Source organism: Bos indicus x Bos taurus, chromosome 2 (assembly GCF_003369695.1).
Source record: "Bos indicus x Bos taurus breed Angus x Brahman F1 hybrid chromosome 2, Bos_hybrid_MaternalHap_v2.0, whole genome shotgun sequence".
Taxonomy (NCBI): domain Eukaryota; kingdom Metazoa; phylum Chordata; class Mammalia; order Artiodactyla; family Bovidae; genus Bos; species Bos indicus x Bos taurus.
This window is the reverse complement of record NC_040077.1, coordinates 67,848,137-67,861,422: the sequence shown is the minus strand read 5'-3', so window position 1 is coordinate 67,861,422 and position 13,286 is coordinate 67,848,137.

Genomic DNA, 13,286 nt, shown 5'->3' with positions numbered 1-13,286 from the left:
TTCACTTTCTGCCATAAGGGTGGTGTTGTCTGCATTTCTGAGGTTGATATTTCTCCCGGCAATCTTGATTCCAGCTTGTGCTTCCTCCAGCCCAACATTTCTCATGATGTACTCTGCATATAAGTTAAATAAGCAGGGTGACAATATACAACCTTGACATACTCCTTTTCCTATTTGGAACCAGTCTGTTGTTCCACGTCCAGTTCTAACTGTTGCTTCCTGACCTGCATATAGGTTTCTTAAGAGGCAGGTCAGGTGGCCTGGTATTGCCATCTCTTTCAGAATTTTCCACAGTATATTGTGATCCACACACTCAAAGGCTTTGACATAGTCAAAAAAGCAGAAATAGACGTTTTTTCTGGAACTCTCTTGCTTTCTTGATGATCCAGCAGATGTTGGCAATTTGATCTCTGGTTCCTCTGCCTTTTCTAAAACCAGCTTGAATATCTGGAAGTTCATGGTTCACATATTGCTGAAGCCTGGCTTTAAGAATTTTAAGCATCACTTTACTAGCATGTGAGATGAGTGCAATTGTGTGATATTTTGAGCATTCTTTGGCATTGCTTTTCTTTGGTATTGGAATGAAAACTGAACTTTTCCAGTCCTGTGGCCACTGCTGAGTTTTCCAAATTTGCTGGCATATTGAGTGCATCACTTTCACAGCATCATCTTCCAGGATTTGAAATAGCTCAACTTGAATTCCATCACCTCCACTAACTTTGTTTGTAGTGATGCTTTCTAAGGCCCACTTGACTTCACATTCCAGGATGTCTGGCTCTAGGTGAATGATCACACTGTCATGATTATCTGGGTCGTGAAGCTCTTTTTTGTACAGTTCTGTGTATTCTTGCCACCTCTTCTTAATATCTTCTGCTTCTATTAGGTCCATATCATTTCTGTCCTTTATTGAGCGCATCTTTGCATGAAATATTCCCTTGGTACCTCTAATTTTCTTGAAGAGATCTCTATTGTTTTCCTCTATTTCTTTGCATTGATCGCTGAGGAAAGCTTTCTTATGTCTCCTTGCTATTCTTTGGAACTTTGCATCAAATGGGTATATCTTTCCTTTTCTCCTTTGCTTTTCACTTCCTTTGTTTTCACAGCCATTTGTAAGGCCTCCTCAGACAGTCATTTTGCTCTTTTGGATTTCTTTTTCTTGGGGATGGTCTTGATTCCTGTCTCTTGTTCAATGTCATGAACCTCTGTCCATAGTTCTTCAGGCACTCTATCAGATTTAGTCCCTTAAATCTATTTCTCACTTCCACTGTATAGTCATAAGGGATTTTATTTAGTTCATACCTGAATGGTCTAGTGGTTTCCTCCACTTTTTTCAATTTTAGTCTGAATTTGGCAGTATGGAGTTCATGATCTGAGCCACAGTCAGCTCCTGGTCTTGTTTTTGCTTGCTGTATAGAGCTTCTCCATCTTTGGCTGCAAATAATATAATCAATCTGATTTTGGTGTTGACCATCTGGTGGTGTCCATGTGTAGAGTCTTCTCTTGTGTTATTGGAAGAGGGTGTTTGCTATGACCAGTGTGTTCTCTTGGCAGATCTCTATTAGCCTTTGCCCCACTTCATTCTGTACTCCAAGGCTAAATTTGCCTGTTACTCCAGGTGTTCCTTGACTTCCTACTTTTGCATTCCAGTCACCTATAAGGAAAAGGACATCTTCTTTGGGTGTTAGTTCAAGAAGGTCTTGTAGGTCTTCATAGAAGTGTTCAACTTCAGCTTCTTCAGTGTTACTGATCAGGACATAGACTTGGATTACCGTGATATTGAATGATTTGCCTTGGAAACAAACAGATTATTCTGTCGTTTATGAGATTGCATACCAGTACTGCATTTTGGACTCTTTTGTTAACTATGATGGTTACTCCATTTCTTCTAAGGGATTCCTGCCTGCAGTAGTAGATATAATGGTCATCTGAGTTAAATTCACCCATTCCAGTTCATCTTAGTTCACTGACTCCTAGAATGTCAGTGTTTACTCTTGTCATCTCCTATTTGACCATTTCCAATTTGCCTTGATTCATGGACCTAACATTCCAGGTTCCTATGCAATATTGCTCTTTACAGCATTGAATCTTGCTTCTATCACCAGTTCCATTCACATCTGGGTGTTGTTTTGGCTTTGGCTCCATCTCTTCATTCTTTCTAGAGTTATTTCTCCACTGATCTCCAGTAGCATATTGGGCACCTGCTGACCTGGGGAGTTCATCTTTCAGTGTCCTATCTTTTTGCCTTTTCATACTCTTCATGGGGTTCTCAAGGCAAGAATACTGAAGTGGTTTGCCATTCCCTTCTCCAGTAGACCACATTCTGTCAGACCTCTCCACCATGACCCATCCATCTTGGGTGGCCCCATACGGCATGGCTTAGTTTCATTTTGTTAGACAAGGCTGTGGTCCATGTGATCAGATTGGCTAATTGTCTCTGATTGTGGTTTCAGTCTGTCTGTCCTCTGATCCCCTCTCTCAGTCAAGAAAGAGAATCAAATAGCCAAAAAGTAAAAATAAATAATAAAAAAGTACCTGAGTGATCCAGATATTGGTGCTACCAAAAGAAAAAAAAGAGAGAGAGAGAGAGAGAATTCCACTAGGAAACTGAAAACAATTCTGGAAATTTTAGAACTTAAAATAAATTAACAAAATTTTAGAATTCAACATATAAATTTGATAGAATGAGACTGTTAAACATATTCACATAACTAACATTAGAGAAATTAAAATTAAGAACAAAGTGTGCCATCAGTTTAAACCTATTCAAATTGAAACTATTAATTTAAAAAATATCAATAACATGATAATAAAATTAGCATTGGCACTAGTGATGAGCATGTAAGTTAGTACTGCAACCACTGCTCAGGAATACTTTTGGTAGTTACTAATAAAGTTAAATAAATAAAATATTACTCTAAAATTTTCCAAAATATATTTACATGAGTGTTGATAGCAATGTTAGTTCTAGTAACTCCAAACTAGCAATTATCCAATTGCTTATCAATCTTAGAATAAATAAAGTGTGGTATGTTTTTAATGAAATATAATACAGCAATAAAAATAAATAAACTTTGCTACATATAATAACATAGCTACATCTGATGGAAATTTTGTTAATAAACCCAGATGGAATAGTATTGGGTATTGTATAATTATTTATGTGAAATTCAAAAACAGACAATACCAATTTATGCAGTTAAAAATCACAGAAAAAATTATCTCTACAGGATGAGAATTAACTGAGAAAAGACACAAGGGAAGTTCCTGATATACTAATTGGGTTCTTCAGCTTGATGATCATTATAGATGTATATATACTTGAAAAAATTCACACACAGGATTTATGTGGTTAACTTTAAATTCTATCTCACTTTTACCAAAATTAAGGCAATTAAATTCAGTAACATGAAAGCACTTAAAACAAGTTAAAAAAATTAAGCATAATATTATTTTTGTCAACCTGTTATTTCTGATGCCCAATTTCACATTTAAAGTTTCCAAAAGAAATAAATGCATATTCCTCTGGCAGTCCATGTGGCGCTAGTGGTAAAGAACCCACCTGCCAATGCAGGAAACATAAGAGACTCGAGTTCCATCCCTGGACTGGGAAGATCCCCTGGAGGAGGGCATGGCAACCCACTCCAGTATTCTTGCCTAGAGAATACCATGGACAGAGGAGCCTGGGGCTACAGCCCATAGGGTTGCAAAGACTTGGACGTGACTGAAACAATTTAGCATGCAGACATGCTTGAGGGAAAGGAGCAGGATTTCTCTGAGAGACATCTCTCATCTTTCAAGTGTCAGGTGTTCCCAAGTAGTACACTGTCAATATTAGATTCACTAAAACTAATTCTAAGTTTTAAAATGTCATTTTTATTTACCTTCTCTCAACTCAAAATTATGTGCAGAAAAAGACATTTCGTTTGCTTAAGGAACAGGTCACTGGGACCTTACTAAGTCCCTTTGAAAGGTGAAAAATCTTTTTATATCTGGGGAATCCAATATTTATTTGAGCTGACAAAATAGTCTGGGGCATAACAATGAAATATTTGGTTCAAATGGTGTTAAATAAAGGAGAGAAATAGCATACACACATGGGGATTTGGTTGTATGATTTATTGAAGAATGTGGCTTTCATAGCTATTTCTTCATTTATTATAGATCTTTCTCCTCATCCATCAAGTCAGTAAGTAATCAATGCTCTAAATGAAGAACAGCCTTTTTGTACAATAGTCACATGAACCTATGCTCCTCAATGCACAAATATTTTTGTTGACATTTTCCCCTAAATCTTTGATGCCAAAACCCTTTTTTTGATGTATTGGGATTGAAATTACCAATATAATAGACTTGTTGTTATTGCTTAGTCACTCAGTCATGTCAGACTCTTTGTGACCCCATGGACTGTAACCCGCCAGGCTCCTCTGCCAATGGGATTTCTCAGTCAAGAATACTGGAATGGGTTGCCATTTCCCCCTCCAGAGGATCTTCCCAACCCAGGGATCAAACCCAAGTCTCCTGTGGCTCTTGCGTTGCAGGCTGATTCTTTACCTGATGAGCCATCAGGAAGCCCATGTAATGGGTTATTTCCCTCTAAGTAATTTTATGACTGAAAAGACCTTCAAAATATCTTTCTTCCATCCCCTTGTTTTTTATATTAAATGATGTGAGATAAGTGAGCTGAGTTGATGAAGCTCACACAGTTTTGTGATGCTAAAATTAGAACCTTATTTTCTGATCATTTTTCTTCTTTTTTTCTTTCCCCAATGGACTATTGCAGAACTAGCATAAAAACAGCATGAAAATAGGACTCAAACCTACTCCCTCTCAGCTCATTCCCCCAGAGCTCTTCTGCCACACTGAAGTTCCATGCTGAATTTTGCATTAAGAACTACAACACCAACTAATAGCTCTTTTGCAAAGGAAAAGTCTAAATGTCACTGATTGAAGTGATTTAGGATTTCAGAATGGAGAGTCTGTATATGGCTCGTAACAATGAGGAGTAGCTTGATGGAAGAGGATTCAGAGGAATGGTGAAATTTGAGATGAAAAATGTTGTGAAGACTTGATTTAAAGAGTCTTTAGTCAAAGTCAAATCATATGGATAGTCTTGTCTAGATGTAGGATCTTACCTCTGATAAGTGAAAGGGAGTGTCTCTTGGAATATCTCCAGCACTTTGACTAGACTCTGACTTAGTGGCTGGGAAAATCTGTTACCCATTCAGCAGGCCAAATAGTCCTGACAGTAACTGTCCGACTGCTGTTTTAGCAGATAGAAAAACCACTGCTTTTCTTAATGCTAGGCTCATACTGGTAATTACTCCACTCATCTTTTTTTTTTTTTTTTTCCATTTTTTTTTATCCCCACAAACATTACCTGAAAATCAGTGTAGATGGCTGGTAGTGAATATCGCCTATTTTGGAGAGCACAACTTGAGTTCCCAGTTTCAAAATAACAATCTCCTTTCTTGTATTCATGCTCTCTCTCCCTTACTCCCTCCTTTTGCTCTCTCCTTCCATCTAAGGATGGAAGGCTAAAAGCTTATTAGCTCACTGATTTGATTTGTGTTAGTGATTTGAAAATCTATGTTAATTATTTCATTATTGTCTTTTCACATCCCCAATACCTCACTTTGTTCCTCATGCACGGATTGACTTTTCCCTGTGGAATTTGTCTCCTACATGTGTGACCCTAATTATAGAGTTGAGCCGGCCTCTGAGTATGAATGAATCAATACTAAGCCATATTGTTTTCTTTTCTTTTTTTATTTCTTCCTTCTTGCTTTCTTTCTTATATTCTGAATTAAAGACACTCTTGAGAGCCAATACTGTTCTATGTGTGGCTACGAGAAATCCTGGAGATATACAGAAGGAAGATCTAGCCCTTGCTCTCATGGAACTCCAAGTCTCCTTGGGAATACTTTGGGAAGACAAAACTTTGAGCTCAGAAGCAGTAAACACAGGTGGGCCTTCCGCATGCAAGCAGACAGTGAAATACAAATGCAACACAGAATCTGAAGTAGTAGATGAAGAGGTCGGAACTGATTTGAATGGTTGTTCCCAAAAGGGACTTATGAGTACAAAGGGATGAAATAATTTGCCAAAAGTGACTCAAAATATACATGACTGAGTCATCTCTTAAACTCTAAATTCTACCCTCCTTAGAAATACCACATACCTCTGTACATTTACTTTTATCATCCCCTTGACTTTGCTTTCAATCTTATTTCTTTACACCCTCATGAAGAGCCTTTTAGTTTCACTGAGATTTCCATTATCCAAACTCCTAGGCTTACCTTTTACTATTATGACCTCATGATACTAAATTTTCTTAAGTTGAAGCCCCCAAACAAGAAATATTATTTTGCACGCCATATTTTACATTCATATATCCCTGGTTTCATTTTCTTAGTCATTATCTCTTCACATTAAAACTTACTGGTACATCTCAACCATAAAGTCAGAAAATCCAAAGACCCTTCACTTTAAGTTGAAAGGGGTACCTTTCATCCTCATGTTACTTACTTGCTTCCTGTAGAGCAGTGGTCCCCAACTTTTTTGGCACCAGAGACCAGTTGTGTGGAAGATAATTTTTCCTTGGACTGGGGCAGGGGAGGATTTCAGGATGATTCAATCACATTTCATTTATCGTGCATTTTATTTCTGTTATTATTACATCAGTTCTACCTCATATCATTAAGGCATTAGATCCCAGAGGCTGGAGACTCCTACTGAAAAGTACCTTGATTTGATGATGACTAATGGAAAACTACAGTGTGACATTTATATACTTGTAACTATTTTACGGATGAGGGCACTGAGTTTAACTTGCCCAAGTTTCCAAAAGTGTAAGTGCTAGGGAAGAAACTTGAATTTTGGAGTTCAGTTTTTGGATTCTTATCACGAGATCACAAAATTTAAGGTATAACTTTACATCTTTTCAGTCTTTGCTCCTACCCAGCTCTCATGTTACAAAACAGAATAAAAACATGTCTGGAGGGACAGTGGGAGTCTTAAGACTGTGGGTTTCCACTGGGAGATACAGAGAGGGAGAAAGATTTCTGCTTTCAAGCTTATAGAAATGGTCCAGGAAAGAGCAAGTTCATCACTTTTCTTGAATCCCTGAGTGTTAGGAGGTTGTAGAGCAACCAACAAATCCAACAGAGGAAGACAGGTAACTTTGGGGGCACTGGAGACAGAAACACTGAAGTACCTGGGCAAGATGCATCTGACATAGGTGAAAAGAGTCCATCTAGGGCACTGGTCCTGGGGGAGGATGGGGGAGTACTGGAAAGATGGTGAAGTCCCCAAGAACTGTGAACGGGGGCGGAGTCCAGACTCTCTGCAAGCCTCTTTTTTTTTTTACTTTTTTTTTTTTTCACAAACCTCATATAAGATATTTCCTGAAAAGAGTAAGAGAATCATCAGCAAGTCTCTTATATTTCAGAACTAGAGCTGGGAATAGCAATTGCTTCAGGAAAGCCAGGAAACTAAGATGAGACTTTGAACCTGAAAGTCTGTCTCCTGTATGAAATGAAAGCCTTCATCTATGGAAGAAAAGCAATATGAGCTGTAGAGCTGGAGGTACCAGGGAAAACCCACTGCTGCTGAAAAATCTTCCAACTTTGAGACAGGATCAAGAATAGCTTCTGGAATCAGAATTATGGGAAGCGAGTGAACACTGAAAAAATGACATTCTTGAGGCTCAGGGACATGACAGGGGGTATGTCAGAGGGTGGGATTTTGGTCAGAAAAATAGAAAGTGCCCCCACATTGAACACCCCACAGACACGCTAACAAACGTCTCATAGTATGTGACTCGCAAAAGTCAGAAACTTGCTGAGATGGAGTAGAAAGGAAAGCCCTAAATCTGAGAACAAAAACACGAAAAATACCTGGCAAACCAGCCCCAACACAAAGCACAAAGTATCCCATAGATAATTTAACATCTGTGATACACAGGGTAACCACAAAGACAGCAAAGGTCAAACTCAGTCCCATTTCTAATTAGATTAGCTCACACTGGTGCCCTAAAGACCCAGTAAAATGAAAAGTGTGCCCATCTTTAGGTTTAAAAATCTGTTTACCTCAGTCTCAACTGTGTTACACAATGTAACAGGCTTTCAGGGGAGAGAAAGACATACAAAAAGGCAAGAGAAAATGATACACCCCTGAGAGACAAAGAATCATCAGAACTAGATTCATAAATGACATAGACAACATAGAAACTCGCTAATAAGTGATTTAAAGTAAATATGATTGTTATGTTAATGATAATAAATAGTAATAAGACTTTGACACTCTGTATAATCTGATATGGAGAAGGCAATGGCACCCCACTCCAGTACCTTTTGCTTGGAAAATCCCATGGACGGAGGAGCATGTTAGGCTGCAATCCATGGGGTCGCTAAGAGTCGGACACGACTGAGCAACTTCACTTTCACTTTTCACTTTCATGCATTGGAGAAAGAAATGGCAGCCCACTCCGGTGTTCTTGCCTGGAGAATCCCAGGGACAGGGGAGCCTGGTGGGCTGCCGTCTGTGGGGTTGCACAGAGTTGGACACTACTGAAGTGACTTAGCATCATCTGATATGACATATAAGAGATGGCACATAACCAAAAATGTATAACCTTAATCCAATAAGAAGAAAGTACCAGGAACACACAAATCAAAGTATAGCCTGCAAAATACTTGAAAAATATTCTTCAAAATTTCAAGATTATTAAAGACAAAGGAATACTCAGAAATTGTCACCGTTCCTTAGTAGACTAAGAAGACACAACAATTAATACAATTTGGCTTCCTGGATTGGATCCTGAGGTGAATAAAGAACATTACTGGAAATCTGGCAAAATATGAATCAAGTCTGTAATTCAGTTAATAGTATATCTTAACATTAAGGGAATGTGGGTGAAGGTTATTTGGGAACTCCGTAAGATTTCTTCAAATCTTTAATCTAAAATCTTTCAAAAATTTTTAAAGTCCATAATTGCCTGCTAAGAGTCATTTATGTGGGCTTCCCTGTTGGCTCAATGTAAAGAACCTGCCTGCAATGCAGGAGGTGTGAGTTCAATCCCTGGATGGAGAAGATCCTGTGGAGAAGGAAATGGCAATTCACTCCAGATTCTTGTCTGGAGAATTCCCATGGACAGAGGAGCCTGGCAGGGTACAGTCCATGGGGCTGCAAAAAAGTAGAACACAACTTAGTGACTAAACAATTAACAATTTATCTATGTAGTCAACAAATATTTATCGAATGCCTGATATATCCTGTGCATTCTTGGAGGCACTGAAGAAATATTTCCTGGCTTCATGGTATTTAAAATATAAGAAATAAACAGCTATTTTGTTACAAACCTTGAATGAAAGCTAGACTTACAGCATGAGAAGCCATCACATGGAATACTACCTTGGGGCCACAGTCTACAAGTACATAACTATGCAAGCAGTAATAGCCAAAGAACAGGTATGCTCCCAAACCAAATAAAAGTGCTTGAATCATGTGGAATAATAAATGAATTTAGAACAAATAGGACTGAGCAGAGGAAATGAGATGGAATATATTAATATACAGGATACAGGTGAGTTGGAAGGGCCACACTCTCCAAATTACCCTTGTTCTGTCAGAGACACAGGGGCATATATATATATGGCTGGCCACATGAGCTATAGTTTGTCTACCAACTTGATAGACAGCCATGGGCTTTATTTTTGTGATTAGGCAGAGGACATAGGTGCCCAGCTGCTCAGTTGTGCCTAACTCTTTGGGACCTGATGGACTGTAACCTGCCAGGCTCCTCTATCCATGAAATTTGCCGTGCAAGAATACTCCACCCAAAAGTGGGTTACCATTTCCTCCTCTGCTGGATCTTCCTAGCTCAGGGGTCAAACTTGCATCTCTTGCATCTCCTGCATTTGAAAGTGGATTCTTTACCATTGTGCCACCTGGGCAGAGGATATATGGGACGAAAATGGAGTGACCAACAGGCGGTCATATTAAGACCTCATTTCAAGTATTCTGAATGAGGATCTCTTTGTAATATATGTAGTGTCTACTAAGTATCATGCATATTTAGAGTATAATAACATTTAACATCCAAGTGCCACATGAATATTTGATATATTTCAGTCCTTCCATCACTTCCTATCTATGAGCATTCTTCATAACTGTCTCTTTATTACATTTTGCTTCTCCAGAATTGAATAAGAGGTAGGAAGTGGTGGGAAAATCAGAAATAATTTCCTTGCTAGAGCTGCAATGTATCATCAGTCCATTTAGAATACCAAGTTCCTCAAATGTTTTTCTCAAGGAAATTTCTGTGCATTCTTCAAAGACCCCTCCCTCCCATATTACCGGCCATTATTAACTATAGTTGCATGTCATAAATGATAAATAAATTGGGTAACTGCTTCTCACAACCCATAAGCCTCAGGCTCAGTGAATTGCAATGGAGGACACCTCACATCTGCACATAATCCTCTCCAGCATGGACCCTTCCAAGGATCCTTTCCAAAGGATCAATGCCTAAGCCTGAGGAACAAGATGTTAGCTCATTTCTTGGTAGAAGAACCATGTTGTTCCACTTTGACCATTTCTTCTGTTCTGCAATCAGAGGCTATTTCAAGAGTGAATCAAGTATGTTTCTTCATTCATATATTTAAGCCTGAATTCAACAGGCTGGAAGTGGAACCAGTTTAATCTCATCCTCTCTGAAAACATAGTGCATATGGACTGTACTCTTCAGAGAATTTCTCATTGTTGAAATCTATCCAGGAGCAGAATAAAATAAGGGTTGGAAAACTTGCTTAATGATCTCTTGCCCTCCCCCTCATTAATGGTTAGACCACTATTAAGACTCCTAACTTAAGAAAAAATTTGAACTTAATATTCTGTTCTTTTTTTCAACATTAACACATTATTACTCATTTTAATCACTATTAATCTATGCACTGATTCATTCACCACTTACATTGTTCCTCAATAGAAATTTTTCTACATTGCCAGTTAAAAAGAAAAGTATACCTCATGAAGGCTTCCCTAGTGGTTCAGGGAAGCCAATGCAGGAGATGCAGGTTCAATGAGGGTTCAAACCCTGGGTCTGGAAGATCCCCTGGAGAAAGAAATGGCAACCTACTCTAATATTCTTGCCTGGGAAAATCCATGGACAAAGGAACCTGGAGGGCTATAGTCCATAGGATCGCAAAAAAGTCAGACATGACTTAGAGACTAAGCAACAATAACAATACCTTAATGAAAAGCATATTATAATTATGTTTATTTTCTATAAATATTTTAGCTATATTTATATAAATTATATTGCCATGGTTTCTAAATGCTTCCAGATCATTTTTAAAAAGAAAAAAAATCTCTAAATCAACTCACATTTCCCACTTTTGCAAAAATAAATGTGGAAGCTCAGTAGTAATGCTGAGAATGAACCCCTTATATTTTTAATGCAATTTTCATGTACAGTCATCTTGGAATATTATTCAGGATAAGTCCCCAGTGATGAGGAGGTCTGTGTCTCCACTGAGACAAAACCAGAAGGCAATATGACAACATAGCTTTATCCAGTTATGATCCAAGGGTTTAAATAACTCATTCATTGAAAAGGTGATAAAAACTCTACTCAGGCTTCTTAACCAACCATTTTTCAAGTATTTTATAATGGAGTACTGAACAAGTAAGTTTTACAAGCATGCCATAGGGCAGGGAAACATGTCCACAGGAAAAGTCTACAACTGACATATTTCTTGTCACTTTTTTCCACCTTCCTTATAATAGAGGATAGAACAATCCATCAAATTGCAAAAGGTTGATTTGATTAAGTCACAGCAAGCTGGGGAGAAATTCAACTGAAAAATGGCCAATTTAAAGGCACTGTTAAGACCAAACAAGCTCACTTCCCCAGGTGCCAACAGAGGCGAAAAAGCAATGAACTGGCAAACAGTAGAATAAGAAAGATTGGCTCTGCCTCCACATAGCTGAAGCTGGGCAGGCACCACTTCAGTCCCTGCAGAACAAATATGCAAAAATTACTGTAATCTCAGTGACAGATTTTATTTTCTTGGGCACCAAAATCACTGCAAAACTGTGACTGCAGCCAAGAAATTAAAAGATATTTGCTCCTTGGAAGAAGCGCTATGACAAACCTAGGCAGCATATTAAAAAGCAGATATCACTTTGCCAACAAAGGTCCACATAGACAAAGCTATGGTTTTTCCAGTAACCAATGTACAGATGTGAGAGTTGGACCATAAAGAAGGCTGAGCACCGAAGAACTGATGCTTCTGAATCGTGGTACTGGAGAAGACTCTTGAAAGTCCCTTGGACAGCAAGGAGATCAAGCCAGTGAATCCTTAGGGAAATCAACACTGAATATTCATTGGAAGGACTGATGCTGAAGCTGAAGCTCCAATACTTTGGCCACCTGATGTAAAGAGCCAACTAATTGGAAAAGACCTTTGTGCTGGGAAAGACTGAGGGCAGGATGAGAAGAGAGCAACAGAGGATGAGACAGTTGTATGGCATCACCGACTCAACAGAAATGCTGCTGCTGCTGCTAAGTCTCTTCAGTCGTGTCCGACTCCATGTGACCCCATAGACTGCAGCCCACCAGGCTCCCCCGTCCCTGGGATTCTCCAGGCAAGAACACTGGAGTGAGTTTGAGCCAACTCTGAGAGATAATGAAGGACAGGGAAGCCTGGCATACTGCAGTCCATGGGGTCAGAAAGAGTAGGGCGTGGCTTTGTGACACACCAGCAATCTCATTTGCCTCCTTGATTCTATCACATCCTTTTTTTGTGATGCCTTCTTCACTTTTTTTTATCCTAATGTCTCTAACATTCAGAATATCAAATTAACATCATATTTCTGGTTACGCTGACAATCAGTGTTAGACTCTAAGGCCCTTCCTCATTTTGAAAGATATAATAATAATAATAGAAAAAAGACAAATTTTAAAAGATGTAGCCATGCTGTAAAATTTAATATATAAATGCCTTTGGGAATTCCCTGCTGATCTAGTGGATAGGACTCTACACTCTCAGAGCTGAGGGCCCAATTTCAATCCCTGGTAGGTCAGGAAACTAAGATCCCAAAAGCCATATGATGTGACAAAAACAAACAAACAAACAAAATTCCTCTGAGAACCAGAAAACAATGCACAGATCAGAGCGGAAGCCAGGAGCACTCCAGGTTTCAGATTAAGAAGCAGCTGAGATTTTGACTCACATTGGATTACAAGAAATAAATATTTCCACGTTAAAAGCAGAGCATGATAA